Source organism: Ovis canadensis, chromosome 1 (assembly GCF_042477335.2).
Source record: "Ovis canadensis isolate MfBH-ARS-UI-01 breed Bighorn chromosome 1, ARS-UI_OviCan_v2, whole genome shotgun sequence".
Lineage (NCBI taxonomy): Eukaryota > Metazoa > Chordata > Mammalia > Artiodactyla > Bovidae > Ovis > Ovis canadensis.
Genome location: NC_091245.1, coordinates 112,905,752 through 112,926,873, shown reverse-complemented (window position 1 = coordinate 112,926,873; position 21,122 = coordinate 112,905,752). Strand labels below are relative to the sequence as shown.

At 43.3% G+C, this 21,122-nt stretch overlaps 1 pseudogene; it reads left to right on the top strand.

Moving 5' to 3' along the window:
• Window positions 1-710: 710 nt before the first annotated feature.
• Window positions 711-11,049, top strand: LOC138438323 (intelectin-2-like; annotated as a pseudogene).
• Window positions 11,050-21,122: the final 10,073 nt, after the last annotated feature.

Below are 21,122 nucleotides of genomic sequence, written 5' to 3'. Positions count from 1 at the left end.
CTTATTTTCGCAATATTCTGTAAATTTTCAATTATTTTAGCCTCAAAATTAAAACAGAACGACACGACAGTGAGGCACATGTCATAATCCGGGTGATGAAGTCCCTGTTAGGCCAGGGGAGTGTCCGTCAGCCTTGCCTGGGGTGGGGGTGTCAGGGCGGGCTTCATGGAGAAGTTTCGGGAGAGACTGGAAGGATGACGACCTGACGGAGGTGTGTGAGGCCCTGGGGCATCTGACTGGACATCTGGAGCAGGATAGGCAGGGACATCTGGAGCAGGGGAGAACCATGAGGTCCCATCCATCCCGAGAGCCTGTTACGGAAGGGAACACTGTGTGTGCTCTGACCCTGCAGGGCTCGCCCTCATGGGGTGAGTGTCATCTGTGTGACCAAGACTGCTGCCTCCTGCCCCTCCAGACAGTCACTCATTTCTCATTGCCGGGCCGAGCCTCAGGAACCTTCAAGGGAAGAAAGCTTGAGGGCGGGGCTTGCAGCCCAGAGTGGGCTGGGCCCACATACTTGATTCTCTCCACAAGGCTCAGCATTTCACTCAGGTCAGGACTCTCTGCAGAGGCAGTTGCTCTGAGACTCCACCTGGCAGGGAACTCGCGGTTCCTGGGATCTGTGAGGAAGGAAGGAGGAAGCTGTCCGTGCTGTGAGGAAGCTCTCTGCACTGAGTCTGAGATAAGATCCGAGTGTGTGGGGAGCCACAATGCCAGCTCAGGTCTGGTCTTGGTCTCAGGAATGGGGAGTTTGAGAGAAAGGAGCCTGTGGGCCCTTAAGGATTTGAGGGTTGGATGAGGTTGGGTGTGTTCCAGTAGGCTTGAGAATGCCCAGGAGGCCATCACTTCCCATTTGAGGTTTCCTTACTCAGAAAGTTCAGGCAGCAAGGATGGGAAGATGAAAAATGATGGATCGGCCAATGATGTCCTGCATCGTTTTCTTCTTAGGGGTCAGGTGCCAGATTTTGCCTCCTGCTGTTCCTCTCTCTGGCCGCCAGAGGGCGGGGTGCAGGTAGGTCACTCAGGAGCAGCAGTTTCATGAGCTCACCCAGGTGCACGGTGGAGCAGAGGGGGTGGAGCTGGGCTGGATGCTGATGTTCTGGTCCAGAGGGGAGTCGTGGAGATGAAGAGAAGCCGCACTTTGCAGCCTACATGAGCTGTGGCCTAGTGTTGATTGCTGGTCTCTCTGGATGTTTGGCCTGAAGCTAAGGCCTGTCCTGGGGCTCCATCTGTACCTCTGCGTGTGGCTGAGGGGGCTCAGGGGAGCCATGGTGGTGAAGACTGTGCTTCCTTCTAGTGGCTCCTGCTCCTATGGCCTTGGCCTTGGGGTTCCCAGAAGGAGACGGTGTTCAGGGCTGTGTCCAGGGAACAACCTAGTCTTGTCTTCATCCCCCCAATTCCCTTCCTTGCAGTAGGCACTATGACAGTTTTCATTTTTAAACCATTGAGCGAAAGAATGCAAGTGTTAAGCCTGTAGTAGACTGTGGTCAGATATTCTTAGCTGTGAGAATCCTGACCTCTGGGGCCTCATAGTCCAGTGATAAAATTGTAAAGTAGGAGGGGGTTGGGAGCTGATGGCCTGGAAAGCTGGTGTGAGTAGCATCTGAATATTAATGGGAATTATTCTCCCATCCTCTAGCAATGATCCCTTCTGTTGAGAAGTTTTGGGAGGATGAAAAATGTGCTCCATACCTGTCTTTGCTTCTCAGAAGCGGCAAGGAAATCAAAGAAAGTTGTAGTGAGGCAGATGGTGAGTCATAAACCAACCCAGTATCCTCTTCTTTCAGTTACTTTTTAGCTAAGCAGATCCCAGTTATGGAGATCAGGAGGGCTGTGCCCACCACTCCTGTCTGATTTGACTCCAGCGTCCAGCCAAGTAGATTTCCAATGGGAATTTTGAGGGTTTGGATCATGTTACAGGAGTCATCTGTACATGTAGTGGCTTTTCCAAGGAGACTGACAGATAGGGTTGGTAAAGTTCTTTTCAGTTCAGTTCAGTCGCTCAGTCGTGTCCGACTCTTTGTGACCCCATGAATCGCAGCACGCCAGGCCTCCCTGTTCATCACCATCTCCCGGAGTTCACTCAGACTCACGTCCATAGAGTCCGTGATGCCATCCAGCCATCTCATCCTGAGTTGTCCCCTTCTCCTCCTGCCCCCAATCCCTCCCAGCATCAGAGTCTTTTCCAATGAGTCAGCTCTTCGCATGAGGTGGGCAAAGTACTGGAGTTTCTGCTTTAGCATCATTCTTTCCAAAGAAATCCCAGGGCTGATCTCCTTCAGAATGGACTGGTTGGATCTCCTTGCAGTAAAAGGGACTCTCAAGAGTCTTCTCCAACACCACACTTCAAAAGCATCAATTCTTCGGCGCTCAGCCTTCTTCACAGTCCAACTCTTACATCCATACATGACCACAGGAAAAACCATAGCCTTGACTAGATGGACCTTAGTCAGCAAAGTAATGTCTCTGTTTTTGAATATGCTATCTAGATTGGTCATAACTTTCCTTCCAAGGAGTAAACGTCTTTTAATTTCATGGCTGCAATCACCATCTGCAGTGATTTTGGAGCCCCAAAAGATAAAGTCTGACACTGTTTCCGCTGTTTCCCCATCTATTTCCCAATCTATTTCCCCATGAAGTGATGGGACTGGATGCCATGATCTTCGTTTTCTGAATGTTGAGCTTTAAGCCAACTTTTTCGCTCTCCTCTTTCACTTTCATCAAGAGGCCCTTTAGCTCCTCTTCACTTTCTGCCAGAAGGCTGGTGTCATCTGCATATCTGAGGTTATTGATATTTCTCCTGGCAGTCTTGATTCCAGCTTGTGTTTCTTCCAATCCAGTGTTTCTCATGATGTAGTCTGTATAGAAGTTAAATAAGCAGGGTGACAATATACAGCCTTGACTTACTCCTTTTCCTATTTGGAACCAGTCTGTTGTTCCATGTCCAGTTCTAACTGTTGCTTCCTGACCTGCATACAGATTTCTCAGGAGGCAGGGTAGGTGGTCTGGTATTCCCATCTCTTTCAGAATTTTCCACAGTTGATTGTGATCCACACAGTCAAAGGCTTTGGCATAGTCAAGAAAGCAGAAATAGATGTTTTTCTGGAACTCTCTTGCTTTTTCCATGATCCAGAGGATGTTGGCAATTTGATCTCTGGTTCTTCTTCCTTTTCTAAACCCAGCTTGAACATCAGGGAGTTCACGGTTCATGTATTGCTGACATCTGGCTTGGAGAATTTTGAGCATTACTTTACTAGCATATGAGATGAGTGCAATTGTGTGGTAGTTTGAGCATTCTTTGGCATGGCCTTTCTTTGGGATTGGAATGAAAACTGACCTTTTCCAGTCCTGTGGCCACTGCTGAGTTTTCCAAATTTGCTGGCATATTGAGTGCAGCATTTTCACAGCATCATCTTTCAGGATTTGAAACAGCTCAACTGGAATTCCAAATTCATATCAGAAAGTTTACTTTCCTTTAGGGCTAGGTCCAGGAAGGGAACTCTACACTTAGGGAATCTGAATCTCATAAAATGGGCAGTGACCATGCCTCTCCTTTGCTCTGAGTTGCAGAGGGCACATCCTGATGTAGACTTGAGATGTGGTTGGGTGCTATTATCAGGCCTTGAGTGGTCAGAAGGAGGCTCTATCCAGAGGGGGATATCATCTCTGTCTTCTTGGATATTTGCTCTACAAAGTCTTTGAAAAGATAGCTTTGAACAAAGGCAGTCAGTGTTTCTGCTCTTAGATGACCCATGGAGAATTGTCTTCTAATAAACAGGTATGTGTGAGGGCCTTCAGGATACATTTCTGACTTTCCAGAGTCTTTCTGATTGTGAGGCCTGAGATAGACCCTGTGGTCTCAGAAAGGGGGTCTCTGGGTTGGTTCCCTCTGCAGATGGCCTGTATCACCTCTGCACTGAGAATGGTGTCGTCTGCCAGACCTTCTGTGACATGACCTCGGGGCATGGCGGCTGGACCCTGGTGGCCAATGTGCATGAGAACCGCATGCTCGGGAAATGCATGGTGGGCAATCGCTGGTCCAGTCAGCAGGGCAACAGGGCTGACTACCCAGAGGGCGACGGCAACTGGGCCAATTACAACACGTTTGGGTCTGCAGAGGCCACCACCAGTGATGACTACAAGGTACTGAGCACCCAGGTGGAAAGGGTGGGAAGTGGAGTGAGGCCGGAGCAGAGCATGTGGAAGGGAGTTCAGGAGACGGGGAGGTGGAGGTGGGGCTGGAGAAGACAGACAGAAGCCCATGTCTTGAGTCACAGCTTCCTCCCACCAAGGCTGTTTGGGTGGTGGGGCCTCATCATCTTCTGGAAGGGTGGGGGTCTGAGCACTGCTGGGTACCTGGCCTCCTGGAGACCTGAGCTCTCAGCTCCACTGAGGACTGTGTGTGTGGGTCTTTGGCTGGTAGCACCTCCTGGGCTGGTCAGGCTGAGTGTGTGTCCCTCTGCAGAACCCTGGCTACTAGGACATTCAAGCTTGGGACCTGGGCATCTGGCACGTGCCCAAGAAGTCCCCCCTGCAGCACTGGAGGAAGAGCTCCCTGCTGAGGTAACACACCAACACGGGCTTCTTCCAGAGCCTGGGGCATAATCTGTTTGGACTCTACCAGGTACCTGGGGCTGCTGGCTGGGAGTGGGGGCACTTCTTTTGGTGAGCTGAGAGCTAGGAGTTTTGGGTGAGAATAAGTCTGGTCTGGGTCCCATATCCCTAGCAGGTGCTTGTTCTTGGCTCTTTATTCTCCCTCTGGGTCAAGTGAACTCACAGTCTACCTCTCTTGGGAGTTCTGAGCCAAGCAAGGGAAGAAGCATATGGGGGAAGAGAGAGGAACTTGAGGTTGTTGGCCATAGTTATGATGGTGGGTGGGTGGGGAGGAATTAGTATATTAAAGCTGATCTGAAAATGACACCTGAGGGCATTAAATCTCCTGCTTGTCCTCACACAACCTATATTTTGGTCTCTAGAAATACCTCGTGAAATATGGAGCAGGGAAGTGCTGGACTGACAATAGCCCAGCCATTCCTGTTGACTATGACTTTGGTGATGCTGAGAAAACTGCATCTTATTACTCACCAGATGGTCAGCATGAGTACCTCCTTCCCGAGCCCAGTCATCAGCTCTTCCCTGCTCTCTTAGGGAAAGTGTAACTAGTAACAGTTAACAATTGTTAGCATTTATTGAACACATACAATGTACCACGGTATAATATAGGAACTTAACATGATTTTGTGTCATTTTATCATCATGAGAAAAGAATGAAGTTAGTATTACTCTTCTCCATTGTAGAGGATACCAGCTCAGTCTTCCTAATCAGTACTCTGCATGACTCTTATAATAGTTAAGGAAAGAGGTAAGTTAAAGTTCAGAGGCAAAAACAACAGCCAAGTGGTGAGAAAAATTTGTTTTTGTAATGATGAATAGAATACCAAAGAAGCTGGAGTTGACCAGTTCCATGAAGACCTACAAGACCTTCTAGAACTAACACCAAAAAAGATGTACTTTTCATCATGGGCATTGGAATGCAACAGTAGGAAGTCAAGAGATAACTGGAGTAACAGGCAAGTTTGGCCTTGGAGCACAAAATGAAGCAGGGCAAAAGCTAATAGAGTTTTGCCAAAAGAACACACTGGTCATAGCAAACACTGTCTTCCAATGACACGGAACACAACTCTGCACATGGATATCACCAGTTTGTCAATACCAAAATCAGATTATGTTCTTTGCAGCCAAAGATGGAGAAGCTCTACACAGTCAGCAAAAAGAAGACTGACTGTGGGTCAGATCGTCAGCTCCTTATTGTAAACTTAAGGCTTAACTTGAAGAAAGTAGGAAAGACATCAAGACATTCAGGTATGATTTAAATAGAATTCCTTATGATTATATGGTGGAAGTTACAAATATATTCAAGGGATTAGATCTGATAGACAGAGTGCCTAAAGAACTATGGGCGGATGTTTATAACATTGTCCCAAAGGTGGTGACCAAAATCGTCTCAAAGAAAAAGAAATGCAAGAAGGCAAAATGGTTGTCTGAGGAGGCCTTTTCTAAATCCAGCTTGTACATCTGGAAGTTCTTGGTTCATGTACTGATGAAGCCTTGCTTGAAGGATGTTAAGCATTACCTTGCTAGCATGTGAAATGAGTATAATTGTGCAGTAATTTGAACGTTTTTGTTCAGAAAAAAGATGAGAATAAAGAGAAGCGAAAGGCAAAGGAGAAAGGGAACAATATACCCAACTGAATGCAGAGGTACAAAGAATAGTAAGAAGAGATAAGAAAGCCTTCTTAAGGGAACAATGCAAAGAAATAGAGAAAACCAACAGAATGGAAAAGATTAAAGGTCTCTTTAAGGAAACATTTCATGCAAAGATGGGCACAATAAAGGATGGAAATGACAAGGACCTAATAAAAAGAGAAGAGATTAAGAAGGGGTGGCAAGAATACATAGAAAAACTATATTAAAAAGGTCTTAATGATCTGGAAAACCATGATGGTGTCATCACTCACCTGGAAGCAGAAACCATAGAGTGCAAAGTTATGTAGGTCTTAGGAAGCATTACTATATACAAAGCTAGTGGAGGTGTTAGAATTCCAGCTGAGCTATTTGAAATCTTAAAAGATGATGCTGTTAAAGTGCTGCACTCAATATGCCCACAAATTTGAATAACTAAGCATTGGCCATGAGACTGGAAATGGTCAATTTTCATTCCGATCCCAAAGAAAGGCAATGCCAAAAATATTCAAGTTACTGCACAGTTGTGCTCATTTCACATGCTAACAAGGTAGTGCTCAAAATCCTTCAAGCTAGGCTTCAATAGTACTTGAACTGAGAACTTCCAGGTATACCAACTAGATTTAGGAAAGGCAGAGGAACCAGAGATCAAACTGCCAACAGCCACTGCATCATAAAAAAAGTAATGGAATTCCAGAAAAACATCTACTTCTGCTTCATCAACTATGCTAAAGCCTTAGTGTGGATCACAGAAAACTGTGGAAAATATTTAAAGAAATGGGAACACCAGATCACCTTACCTGTCTCCTGAGAAACCTGTATGAAGATCAAGAAGGAACAGTTAGAACCAGATATGGAACAACAGCCTGGTTCAAAATTGGGAAAGGAGTAGGTCAAGGCTATATATTGTCATCCTGCTTATTTAACTTTTATGTAGGGTGCATCACGTGAAATGCCAAGCTGGATGAATCAATAAACTGAAATCAAACTACCTGAGAATTATCAACAACCTCAGTTATGTAGATGATACCACTTTAGTGGCATAAAATGAAGAGAAACTAAAGAACCTTTTGATGAAGGTGAAAGAGGAGAGTAAAAAAGGTGGCTTAAAGCTCAGCATTCAAAACATTAAGATTATGGCATTCTGTCCTATTACTTCATGGCAAATAGAAGGAGAAAAAGTGGAAAGAGTGACAGACTTTATTTTCTTGGGCTCCCAAATCACTACAGACAGTGACTGCAGCCACGGAATTAAAAGACGCTTGCTCCTTGGAAGAAGGAAAGCTATGACAAACCTAGACAGTGTATTAAAAAGCAGAGACATCGCTTTGCAGACAGATATCTGTACAATCAAAGCTCTAATTTTTCCAGTAGTCATGTACGGTTGAGAGTTGGACTATAAAGAAGGCTGAGTGCCAAAGAATTGATGCTTTTGCACTGTGGTGTTGGAGAAGACTCTTGAAAGTCCCTTGGGCAGCAAGGAGATCAAACCAATGAATCCTAAAGGAAATCAGCCCTGAATATTCATTGGAAGGACTGATGCTGAAGCTGGAGTTCCAATACTTTGGCCACTTGATGGGAAGAGCTGATTCATTGGAAAAGACTCTGATTTGGGGAAAGATTGAGAGCAAGAACAGAAGGGAGCAACAGAGGATGAGATAGTTGGATGGCATAATCTACTCAATGGATATGAGTTTGAGCAAACTCTGGGAGATGGCGAAGGACAGGGAAGCTTGGTGTGCTGCAGTCTATTGGGTTGTAAAGAGTCCGACATGATTTAGTGACTGAACAACAAATGATGGATAGCTACTATTTTAAAGAAGGCACAGACTTAAGTTTTTGGTGGGAAAAAGAGTCATTTTATGTTAACGTTATGGTAATTGGAAGAGAAGTGTGCTAGCAGAAACAGATGGCCACTTCTGATAATTGCTTATTCCTGCTGGACCTCTGAATGTCTTCTTGCTGATCTCTCAGTGGATTATTAATTTCACCTATGAGCTTTAGGCAGACAAGTGACTCTTGTGAACACGAGCCTTGTCCTGTTACTCCAGATGGAGGAAGGTCTCTTCCAGCGAAGTTCAGAGCCAGGATGTAGCAGCTGCTGTCCACAGAGGTGCTGGGTTTCATCCACGCATGTTGGAGTGCTGGGCTATCACCTGACTTGTTGATTTAGGGAATCTCTGGGCTGGTCAAAAGGAAGCTGTTTTCAGTTCATCCTTTGAATGCTTAGGCCTTTCTCTGCCTCTTCTTTTCCAGGAGAATTTGTTGAAGGATTTGTCCAGTTCAGGATGTTTAACAATGAGAGCAGCTCATGCCCTGTGTGCTGGGATGAGAGTCACTGGCTGCAACACTGAGTTCGTGAGTTTTGGGGAGAATCATGGCTTATGTGTGTGTGTGTCTGTGTTTGTGTGTACAACCCCTTCTGGGGTATATTGGTGTATGTCTCTGTAGCTTGCATTTTTCTTCTTTCGCTGGTATTTTGTGGACATAATTTTAAAATTGTTACTATTATTTTAACTTGACATGTAATCAGTATGTAATATTATGTTAGTTTCAGGTGTGTACCATAATGATTTTATATTTTTATGTATTGTGAAATGATCATCAGAATAAGTCTAGTCAACATTCACTACCACACATAGCTACAAATTCTTTTTTCTTCTGAGGAAAACTTTTAACATCTACTCTTTTATAATTTTTCAATGTACACCATAATATTATGACTATCGGAAGCATACTGTATATTACATCCCCAGGAACTTAATTTATAAATGATAGTTTGTACCTTTAACCATTAGACATAATTTACTTCATCAAAGTACAACTTATCTATATTCTCATGTATGATTAGTACTTTTATATTGTGTTTAGGAAGTATTTTCATATACTGAGATCACAAAAATATTATCTAATATTCTTATTAACGTCTAGAATCTTTATGTTTTTGTTGTATGTTCAGTCTTGTAGAAGTGAGCAGCAGAGGTGTGCCAGCTGGAGAGTGTCTTTGAGGGACGTTTTGTGACTGGAGGGGCAGGAGGAAAAGGGAGTCAGAGCTCTAAGGACGAGCATGCTCACTCACAACGTTTCCTTCCACACCTGTCAGTCTGAGAAATGCGACCCTGAAGTCAAGGACATCTTCACCTCCCCCTGCAATGATCAGTTTGTCCATGTGTCAGTCAGAAAGAGGCAGCTGTGCCCTCATGACAAGGCCCCTAGATACTGATCTGGAGGATAATGTGTGTGTCGGTCCTGGGAGTGGGGTTGGGTGTGTCCCCCCCCTCCTACTCTGGATTCCATGAATCCTTATTCTGTTCATAAGTTCCCATTTGCATTTACCCCTGTATGTACTGACTCAAAAATACATGGGAGGGTACCTACAAAGTGCTGGGTATTAGAACTGTAAGCTGACAGAGTCATCTTAAGGAACTCACGTGGTTAGGGACAGATTTGTAAATGCACGATTGCAATTTCGTGTGGTATGACCTGAGATAGCTACATAAACAAAGGGCCCTGGGGAGGCAATACAGGAGCTTCTACGTCTACTAATGGCACCCAGTTGATTCTGCAGGAAGGTGACATTTTTGGTGAATATCAAAAGATGTGTGTAGAGTTCAACAGGCAGCAAGGGGCAAATAGTGTCCTTTGAGGATGAATGACTAACATGTCCAAAATCACTGGGATTTGATAGACATGGTGTGTTGAGGGGGCAGTGAGCTGTTGTGTAAATTGTATCATGGTATGCACATGGTGTAGAATCAAGAGCTGAAAATATTTACAGGAAGTAGGGCAAGGGGGGGCTTTTGCATTATGTTCAGGATGTAGAGTTTATTTTATAGGTAATGGGATACATCAGAGGAGTTTGACCAGATTAGTGACCTGATCACTTTGGTTTAGCAAGGAGGGGGGCATGGATTCAAGAGCAGGGAAACAAGAGTCAACCAGACCATGAGGCAGGTGTAAAGGTGCAGATGTGAGACACCAAGGACTTGAGCTAGGGTGTTGTTGATAAAGCCGAAAGAATAAGGATGGGTGCATAGATGGTAGAATCAACAGTTCTTGATGATTAAACGAATATGGGAGATGGCATGTGATGAAGACTGAACAGACTTCAGGGTTTTATTTTGGGTGACTGGATGCTATCAGTTAAGATGTGTGATGAGAGAGGAATAGATTCAAGGACAGCAAGAGAGAATTAGTTTTGTTTTGCTCAAGTGGAGTTTTAGATCTAAAGATATGTAGGTGGAGACATCCATGAGACAGTTGGATATGGGGTTTCAGACGCAGAAAATAACTGGCTGCCCTGTGAAATTTAGGAGCATCATGACAATGCATGATTATGCTGGTGTTAGCAAAAGTCATGGGAGAAGATGAGCCTCACTGGGAGAGTGAGAAGTGGACAGAGCTGTGAGGAATAGCATTTGGGGGATTGATTAAGGAAAGGAGGTGAGCTGAGGGGCCTGAGAATAAACGGGAAAGAAGGTAAAAAGGAATTCAGGAGAGCATGATTTCAGAGTCCACTGGAAAGTGAGCTCTGTGCAGGGGAGGGGTCAAGGCCAAGTAGGAGAAGGCCCAAATTACAGGGGATTTGACCATTAAGAGCTCACTGGTGTGTCCACAGCCAACCCCTCGCTGTGTCTTCTCCCTGCCCCCCAGCACTGCATCGGTGGAGGAGGATTCTTCCCAGAGAGCAGTCCCTTGCAGTGTGGGCATTTCTCCTCCTTTGACTGGGATGGGTATGGAGCTCACTGGGGTTACAGCTCCAGCCGGGAGATCACTGAGGCAGCTGTGCTCCTGTTCTACCACTGAGAGCTGTGGTGTGAGACATGGAACCCAGCTCCTAAGCCCAGACCCTCAGGTATGGAAAAATAGAATGCTAACAAGGAGGGGAGGGGAGGGGAATAAATCATATCACTTTGTGCACTTTGTGGTTTTGAATTTCTTTGAGTCTGTTTACAAATTGGCCAAGACCTGAAGACCTGAAGGGATGTTTTGAAACAATACCTCTCATTCTGGTGAATACCTCTTTGAACAGTCTGAGTTTCAAACTTCAAGTCGCAACGTCAAGTTCTTGAACACAAGTTTGCCCATTTCTGGAGACTAGTGTGAGACTGAAGGGCAGAGGAAAATGATTCTTATGAAGTTTTTGTAACATACTGTTATTAGCTAATCAGGTAAAGTCCTCAATATAAACATCTTAAAGAATAATAGATTACTTAGATTCAGTAGGAAAAAAGAGATTAAGGTCACAGCTGTCCATTTCCTTTATTCCTCCAGCTTTGACACTCAGGAAGTGTCCCTGCAATGATTCTAATACATGTTGCAATGTGTGTGTGTGTGTGTTGGGGAGGGTTCTCACAATACCAAGAAATTCACTGAAAAGTAGCTGGGAGTCCTCCAAGTCAACTCAATTTCAACCTAATCTACCGGGAGACAGTGTCAGATCCCCACGTGAAAGGCTGAGTCCTACAAGCCTGCCCCTTGAATCCTTCTGAGGGGAGAACTGCAGCCACAGCTGAGGCCCTGGGGCTTTTTTTTTTTTTTGGTTTGGGCAGATGCTGTCCTGGCTGGAGGGTGAAGTGAAAGCCCTGTGGTTGTTCTTGGCTAAACGTGGTTTGTGTGGTACTAGGTCATCTACTGTTAATATATAGTTGACCCTTGAATAACCTGTGGGCACCAATCCCCTGCACAGTTGAAAAGCTCATACTTGGCCCTCTGTACCATGGTTCCTCCATATCTGCGGTTTCTGAGTTTGTGGTCAGCAACTGCAGATTCAGTGAGTCATGGATGGTGTAGTATTGTGTCAAGGAAACGTGCATATAAGTTGACCAACACGAATCAAATCTGTATTGTTCAAGAGTCACCTGTGTTTGCTCTTTTTCTAGTATCTTCTTTTGCTTTCACCTACTTAGTAAATCTTTGTCCCTTACTAGCACATTCCTGACTTCATTTTTCTCTCCTTTATTCTTTCTTTCTCTCCTCATTTTTGTTACCTCTTGCCTTTTTTCTCTCTCCTCATGTCAAGGTGTTATAAAGCCAAACTTGAGTCTGCTGGCCTGTGTGTGGGGAAGCTGATCTACTGACGTGGAGCTGTGGTGAAGGAAAGGACAACATTTACTGCAAGTGCCCAGCAAGTTTAGGTTGCTAATGCCCACAAAATGCCCAAACTCCCCAGTGGCTTTCAGGGAAAAGTTTTTAAAGACAGGGTGAGGAAGGGAGTTGCAAGGTGCAGGATCAGCAAGTGGACTTTCATCTAATCGGTTGATGGTGAGGCTACTGGGAATCAGCATCATCCACCTTCTGGTTCCAGCTGGTCTGGGGTCAGTGTGCTTGTGGTTGGCATACAGTTAACTTCTTCCACCTGGTGGAGTTTCAGTATCTGCAAAACAGCTCCAAGGTATGACTTAGAAAGGGTTTGTTATCTGGAAGTACTATTTTTGGAGCTCTGGAAACCTTTTGTTTCTTAAGCAGGATGGTAGTTTCATAAGTCTTTGCTTTTTTATAATTTACTAAACTGTATATTTATGCCTTATATCCTTTCCTGTATTTGTGTTAATTTTTATAATTCTTTTTGTTATTCTTTTTTTGTTTTAACAATAAAGCATAAACAATTCACTTAGAGAGGTTGGGCTGGAAAGGGTGGCAGGGGTCAGGGCTTTTATCCCCACTATTCTCTTTCTATGTAAACACATCAGTTTTTCTTTTGCCTAAGGTACATTTTGAATTATCTTTCTATGGACTGGTGATTGATGGTGGATTTAAATTCACAAAAGTAATAATATACCAGAATCAATTTTTATCCTTCTTTTACATTCTTACTAACTCTTCTGTACATTTCAACAGTTCCAGCTTGTTCCCAGACACAATCCAGTCTCAAACGTTTCCTTGTCTCCCCAGGTTAGGCTGTCCGGTAGTGGAAAGATCGGGGGCTACAGTCCCCACCCCCTCGCACTTCTCTCACTCTGTCTATCCCTTCTTCATGGCCAGTGCTCTAACGTTCCCTGCTGGGTCTACAGTTTCCCTCTTAACTTCTCTCCCTGATTCCTACCTTCTGGTTCACAGGGAAGTTCAGTGTGAGAGAAATTGATCTAAAACTCATAAAAGGCACAAAATGGGGAAGAGAAAGGTACAGAGGGCAAGTACCAGACGTTCACAGAATCCCTGAGACCAGCAGCAATGGGTTAGTCTTCCTATCAGATATGTGAGCCACTTGACTCTAAAGCCCATCCTGACAGCCTGTTTCCAGAACCAATTCTAGTGCTATTTGTCTTAGCCTGGGTCCTCCATACATGAAAGCCTGAGGCAAAAATGAAAGTGCTAACTAAGACTTGAGTTAGGAGCTGCCAATTCAGAAAGATAAAGATTAGGGAAAAAATTGAAGAGATTGAGAAAAAAACAAAAACTAGAAGCTATGTGATTTGTGATCACTCTACCTGTCTCTTTATAATAATTTTTGAAGAGATATGGAGGAGGCAGAGGCCTGATCTGAAATCTATCCCAGGTCCCATGGTGCATTGTCCAGGGTGGGATGCTGAATGAGTGATGACAACTGATTGCCTATGAGAAACGGGGACAAGGGTGGCCAGAGAAAGAGGAAGGGGGAAAGGTAGAAGGGATCAGGAAAGCAAGGAGGAAAAGAGGAAGGGAGAGTAGGAAGGGAGAAGGCACAGTTGAGGTGCTGGGGGAAGGTCACTGAGGGAAGAGAGGAGTGAGAAGGGCTTCAAATGTCCCAGTGACACCAAATGTGGCAGAAACAAGCTGTCCCCACTGAGCTCTGCTTGAACTGTAGACTCATGAACAAAAGAAAGGGTCATCACTGTGTTAAGCCCCTGGGTTTAGAGTGGCTTGTGCCACCGTTGATAACTGATCCAACTCCATGGTGTGGAGGTTGAGCCTGGTGCTCCAGCTGATGCCATGTGTATTCTTAGTAGGACTGTGGAGGAGCTTGTGGTTTAGAAGGACCCTTACTGGCAGCAATGTAGGGAAGGGCTTGGAGGTGGCCAACACTGAACACAGGATTAGGAAGGGGCAGGAGGCCATTTCAGGAATGGAGGCCTCCGCAGGACTCTGTTCTATGGTCACCAGCATCACCTGATGTCCAGATGATTTGTTTGAGGCAATCAACGTAGTTCCAGCCTACTGGCCAGAGACTGGCTCAGGAGCAGGCGTGTGTCCTGTCTCTGCCCAATGAGACCTGACGAAAAGTGTGCTGGGGCCTCTGGGAAAAACTGCATTTCTGCAAAAGAGCCAGAGGAAGTGATCCCTGTTTTTGCTCTGGATATTCCTTAGTCTTATAGTTTATTATGGGTTGTCTGATAGAAAAATGGACAGAAGACCTTAATAGACATTTCTCCAAAGAAGACATGCAGATGGCCAGGTAGCATAAGGAAAGATGCTCAGCATCACTAATTATTACAAAAATGCAGCTAAAACTACAGTGAGGTACCACCTCACACCAGTCATCATTAAAAAGTCTACAAACAACAAATCCTGGAGACTGTGGAGAAAAATGAACCCTCCTAAACTGTTGATGGAAATATAAGTTAGTTCAGCCACTATGGAAAACAGTGTGAAGGTTTCTCAGAAAACTAGAAATAGAATTACCATGTGATCCAAGAATCCCACTCCTGGGTGTATACCTGGACAAAACTACAATTCAAAAGGATACATGCATCCCCGGGACTTCTGTGGTGGTCCAGTGATTAAGAATCCACCTTGCAATGAACTGGATGTGGGCTTGATCCGTGGTCAGGAAGCTAAGATTCCCACATGCCACAGAACAACTAGGCCTGCATGCCACGACTAGAGAGCCCACATGCCACAACTTCTGACCCTGTGTACCACAACAAAAGATCCCTCATAATGCAATGAAGATTCTGCACCTAAGATCTGAGGAAGCTAACAAGTAAGTAATCAAAAAATATGATTTAAAAAAACATATATGCACCCTTGTGTTCACAGCAGCACTATTCACAATAGCCAGATCATGGAAACAGCTTAAATGTCCATTGACAGGTGAATAGATAAAGAAGATGTGGTTCATATGCACCATGAAATACTACTCAACCACAAAATAACGAAATACTGTCATTTGCAGCAACATGGATCCATCTAGGGACGATTATACTAAGGGAAGTAAGTCAGAGAAAGACAAATACTATATGACACCACTTACATATGGAGTCTAAAATATGGCATAAATGAACATGTTTACAAAACAGAAACAGACTCGCAGACATAGAGAACACATCTGTGGTTGCCAAAGGGGAGAGGTGTGGCGAGGGAAGGGCTGGGAATTTTGGAATAGCACTTTTAAACTGTTATGTATAGGATGGATAAAAAAAAGGTACTGTATAGCACAGGAAACTATATTCAATATCCTGTGATAAACCACAATGCAAAAGAATATTTAAAACATCACCTCTGTGTGTATAACTGAGTCCGTTTGCTGCACCACAGACAGTGGCATATCATTGTAAATCAACTATACTTCAAAAAATAAAAAAAATATTAAAAAATACTGTAGATTATTACGGGTTGAAGTGTGTTCTCCCCCAATTCATGCCAGAATCCTAACTCTGAGTACCTCAGAACATGACTGCATTTGGGAATCAGGCCTTCAAGGAGGTTATGAAGTTAAAGTGGTGGTCCAATCCACTCTCATTCATATCCTTAAAAGAGGAAGCACTTTGATGACACACAGACCACTAGGGATTCATGCACAGAGGAAATACCCTGTGAGGACACAGAGAGAAGGTGGCCATCTGCAAGCCAAGAAAGAGGCCTTCCTGAAGAAACTAGGGCTGTCAACATTTGACCTTGGATTTGTACCTTCTAGAACTGAGAAAATACGCTGCTGTTTAGGCTCTGTTGTCCCCACCTGTCTGTGGTATTCTGTTATGGTAGACCCAGAAAACTACTGCACATGTGCTGCTTAGAACACCAGAGGACATTTTATCCTCAGCCAGAGGATGAGCCAGGGCAGAGAGGCTGAAAGTGCCCAGGTCCTTGAAGACACTGAGCTGGAGCTGAGTCAATCAAGCTGGAAACTGCCTTGCCTCTAAATTTCCCATTTCATGAGGTGATGTGTTTACTCTTTGCTTAAGCCAGTTTGAGATGGGTTTAGTATTAGTCCCAGTTGAAAGCCTCATAACTGATCTAGACCTGAACTAATTAAGTGTCAGGGGCAGTAAGACTTGAGGGTAGTGATGTGGGATACAGATTTTAGAGGAAGTAGGAGGTAGGTCACTGGTGTACCATTTTCCCAGATATTTATGTGATATTAACTGTAGGTTATTGCTTAATTTCATACCACATATGATGAGATACACAGTGAAATTAAATATGTCAAAATATGAAAAAATATGTCTTAGAAGAAATAAAAGAATGTACTACAAGAAGCATAACTTTTCTTTGGAGGTTTTCTTCTTGGACAGTGCTTTATTTTCCTTAATCTATCTAGTATTTTCATTGTACTTTGAACCTACAAAGACAGAAAATGTTAGCTTAATGACAATGACAACAAAAAAGCTCAATTTGTCTTATGGCTTAAAATGTGATCAGCAGTATAATAAAGTTATTATGTATTAGGTATGTGGTATCACTGTGGAGGAACTGATCAATTCTATTATAGCTGAAGGAAGAATCTGAGAACAGAAGAGTGCCACTGAGAGAGAAATAATAGAGTAAGCTTAAGTCATCAGATTGGTTTGTACTGACTTATCCTCACATGTAGTCTTTTTTAAAATATAAATTTATTTATTGTATTGGTTTTGCATACATCAACATGAATCCACCACGAGTGTACACGTGTTCCCCATTCTGAACCCCCCTCCCAGTGCACCAGCCCCGAGTATCTCTCTCTTGTAAATGTTCACTAGTTTGTAGGAAAGTAAGATCATTTTTTCATTTATAGACAAAGTAATGTCTCTGTATGAAGCTAAATTTATTTCAATGGAAGATTTTTACATATTCTGAGATGATCAGAATTTTGTTCTAGGAAATGATGATGATGATCAATGTTTAATTTTATTTATTACTATTATTTTTTATTTTTTTAAACAGTCATGTCACATTTTTTTTTTTTTTTGCTTTACAATATTGTATTAGTTTTGCCATACATCAACATGAATCCGCCATGGGTGTACACATGTTCGCTGTCCTGAACCCATTCCCACCTCCCTCCCCATACCATCCCTCTGGGTCATCCCTGTGCACCAGTCCCGAGCATCCTGTATCATGCATCGAACCTGGACTGGCGATTCATTTCATATATGATGTTATACATGTTTCAATGCCACTCTCCCAAATCATCCCACCCTCGCCCTCGCCCCCAGAGTTCAAAAGACTGTTCTATACATTTGTGTCTCTTTTGCTGTCTCGCATACAGGGTTATCATTACCATCTTTCTAAATTCCATATATATGCGTTAGTATACCATATTGGTGTTTTTCTTTCTGGCTTACTTCACTCTGTATAATAGGCTCCAGTTTCATCCACCTCATTAGAACTGATTCAAATGTATTCTTTTTAATGGCTGAGTAATATTCTATTGTGTGTATGTACCACAGCTTTCTTGTCCATTCGTCTGCTGATGGACATCTAGGTTGTTTCCATGTCCTGGCTATTATAAACAGTGCTGCGATGAACATTGGGGTACACGTGTCTCTTCCAATTCTGTTTTCCTCAGTGTGTATGCACAGCAGTGGGACTGCTGAGTCATATGGCAGTTCTATTTCCAGTTTTTTAAGGAATCTCCATACTGTTCTCCATAGTGGCTGTACTAGTTTGCATTCCCATCAACAGTGTAAGAGGGTTCCCTTTTCACACCCTCTCCAGCATTTATTGCTTGTAGACTTTTGGATCGCAGCCATTCTGACTGGTGTGAAATGGTACCTCATTGTGGTTTTGATGTGCATTTCTCTGATAATGAGTGATGTTGAGTATCTTTTCATGTGTTTGTAGATGTCTGTATGTCTTCTTTGAAGAAATGTCTGTTCAGTTCTTTGTCCCATTTTTTGATTGGGTCATTTTTCTGGAATTGAGCTGCATAAGTTGCTTGTATATTTTTGAGATTAATTCTTTGTCAGTTGCTTCATTTGCCTTTATTTTCTCCCATTCTGAAGGCTGTCTTTTCACCTTGCTTGGCGTTTCCTTTGTTGTGCAGAAACTTTTAATTTTAATTAGGTCCCATTTGTTTATTTTTGCTTTTATTTCCAGTATTCTGGGAGGTGTGTCATAGAGGATCCTGTTGTGATGTATGTTGGAGAGTGTTTTGCCTATGTTCTCATCTAGCAGTTTTATAGTTTCTGGTCTTACGTTTAGATCTTTAATCCATTTTGAGTTTCTTTTTGTGTATGGTGTTAGAAAGTATTCTAGTTTCATTCTTTTACTAGTGGTTGACCAGTTTTCCCAGCATCACTTGTTAAAAAGATTGTCTTTTCTCCATTGTATATTCTTGCCTCCTTTGTTGAAGATAAGGTGCCCATAGGTGTGTGGATTTATCTCTGGGCTTTCTATTTGGTTCCATTGATCTCTATTTGTGTCTTTGTGCTAGTACCATACTGTCTTGATGACTGTGGCTTTGTAATAGAGCCTGAAGTCAGGCAGGTTGATTCCTCTAGTTCCATTCTTCTTTCTCAAGATTGCTTTGGCTATTCGAGGTTTTTTGTATTTCCATACAAATTGTGAAATCACTTGTCCTAGCTCTGTGAAAAATACCGTTGGTAGCTTGATAGGGATTGCATTGAATCTATAGATTGCTTTGGGTAGTATACTCATTTTCACTATACTGATTCTTCCGATCCATGAACATGGTATATTTCCCCATCTATTAGTGTCCTCTTTGGTTTATTTCACCAGTGTTTTATAGTTTTCTGTATATAGTGCTGGGGTCCAGCCTCAGCAGAGTCCAGGGATACCCTCAGGATGAATGGCGTTGGCGAATGAATGAATGACATGGGGAGACCAAGCTTCAGTGAGCAAGGCCCGTAACTTTATTTCCAAAAGGGGCTTTTATATCCTGACTTGTACATAGAGGAACGTGAAAGATGTAAGGTCATGAAGAGTCAGCTCAAACATTCCAGCAGTTTTGCCCTTATCGAAACCAGGATTTTTTTTCTGCATACCTTTCCCATAAACAAGGGTCCTATGTTGTGTACATTATCTTCTGGCCTTGGAGGCCTGTTGACATTTTATGACCCTTTTTTGATAAAGGTTGATCAACCAGAAAACTTGTTTTCCCTTGAAGTGTTTTTTCTTTATACCTCTAATCTGTGTCAGCCTCAGAAAGTACTAAACAAAGTTACATTCTCATGGAACAAAGGTGCAGTGGGTTACAACAAAAAAAGAACTTATTAGCTCAAAGGTCTAATGTGGTTAATACCAAGGCTACTACTTGTTTTTCTTACATTCCAACTATATTAGTTAATGCACGCCCAGGCACACAATGGATAAGGGATATGGGAATTTGGCAGCAAGCATTGGCTCAACAATGAAACCCTTCACCAGTATTATTTTAATAAAACTTTTTTACTCCTCGAAGGGCTCTATATTTTTAGAATGTTTAGGCTTCCCGTGTCATGGTTGGGATGTTGTGAATAAGCATATGTGTAGTTGCAAGAGTCTGGATAAACCTGCCAAGCAAGCTAGAATGCTAACAGGGAGGTTTGAATTGAAATGCTCCTTTCATGCCCAGGAGACTTATCAACTAGAGCCCTAAGTTGATTTTCTCCAGAGAAAGGTGGTCGGGGATAGCCCCCTGTTAATGTCAGAAGAGTTGGTGAAAGGCATAATATAGTATACAGTAGACAGACAGATTTTGGTTTGGGGAAGATGCTCGAGCAGGTCCAGGGAGTCCCTTGAGTCCTGATCCGCCTTGCTTGTCAGGTCTCCTCCACATGACCTTGTCGTGGGTGGGATCTCCCATGCTGGCTCCCGGCAATATAGGCCTTTATAGCACCGGAACTTGCTTCTATCACCAGTCACATCCACAACTAGGTATTGTTTTTGTTTTGACTTCGTCTCTTCACTCTTTCTGGAGTTAGTTCTCCACTGATCTCCAGTAGCATATTGGGCACCTACCTGCCGGGAGCCAGCGTGAGGAATTCCACCCATGACAAGGTCATGTAGCAGAGCTCTGATGGCAAGGCTAGTCAGACCTCAGGTTTTCCCCCTGGAATTTCCTGAGCATCCAACCCCCCCAAATAAGAATCTGCCTGCTTTTCCACTCTTCTGATATTCTCTGGAAAAAGTCAAATCAGGGCTTTAATCTTCTGCATTTGAAAGGGATTTTTCAGCTCAAACCCCCTCTGATAACTCTCTAGCTTGCCTAACAGGTTCCCCCAGACCTCTTACAGCTTGTGAATTGCTTACAGCCCCCCCCCCCCCCACCAACCACAAGAGGCACAAAGCTTAAAGCATCAGAGCCTTTTCTAAAAAGTTAAAAATCATATTGGTAGAGGGTTTTCACTGTTGACTCAATGACTGCTGCCAGGCCTCCATATTCTTTATTTTTTAGGCACCTGTGAGGATGTTAATCAATGTAAACAGGATATGGGAAAACATATATATAGTAGTTTTAATGTTAGCAACACTAGACTTTTGAGTTAATTACTTTTCTCTCTGTTGTATATCACTGCACTCCTCTTGTGTCCTTGCTATGTAAGAATGTAACTTTATTTAGTGCTTTCTGAGACTGGCACCAGACTTTGGGAAGATCAACACAAATAAGTCTTCTAGTTAGCAAACCCTTATCAGAAAAAAGGCTGTATAATGTTAATTGGCCCTTTTTGGCCAGAAGATGATGTAAATCACCTACGACTTGTGTATACAATTAGGTATGCAGAGAGAAAAGCCTGGTTTGATAAGAGTCTGGACTGCTA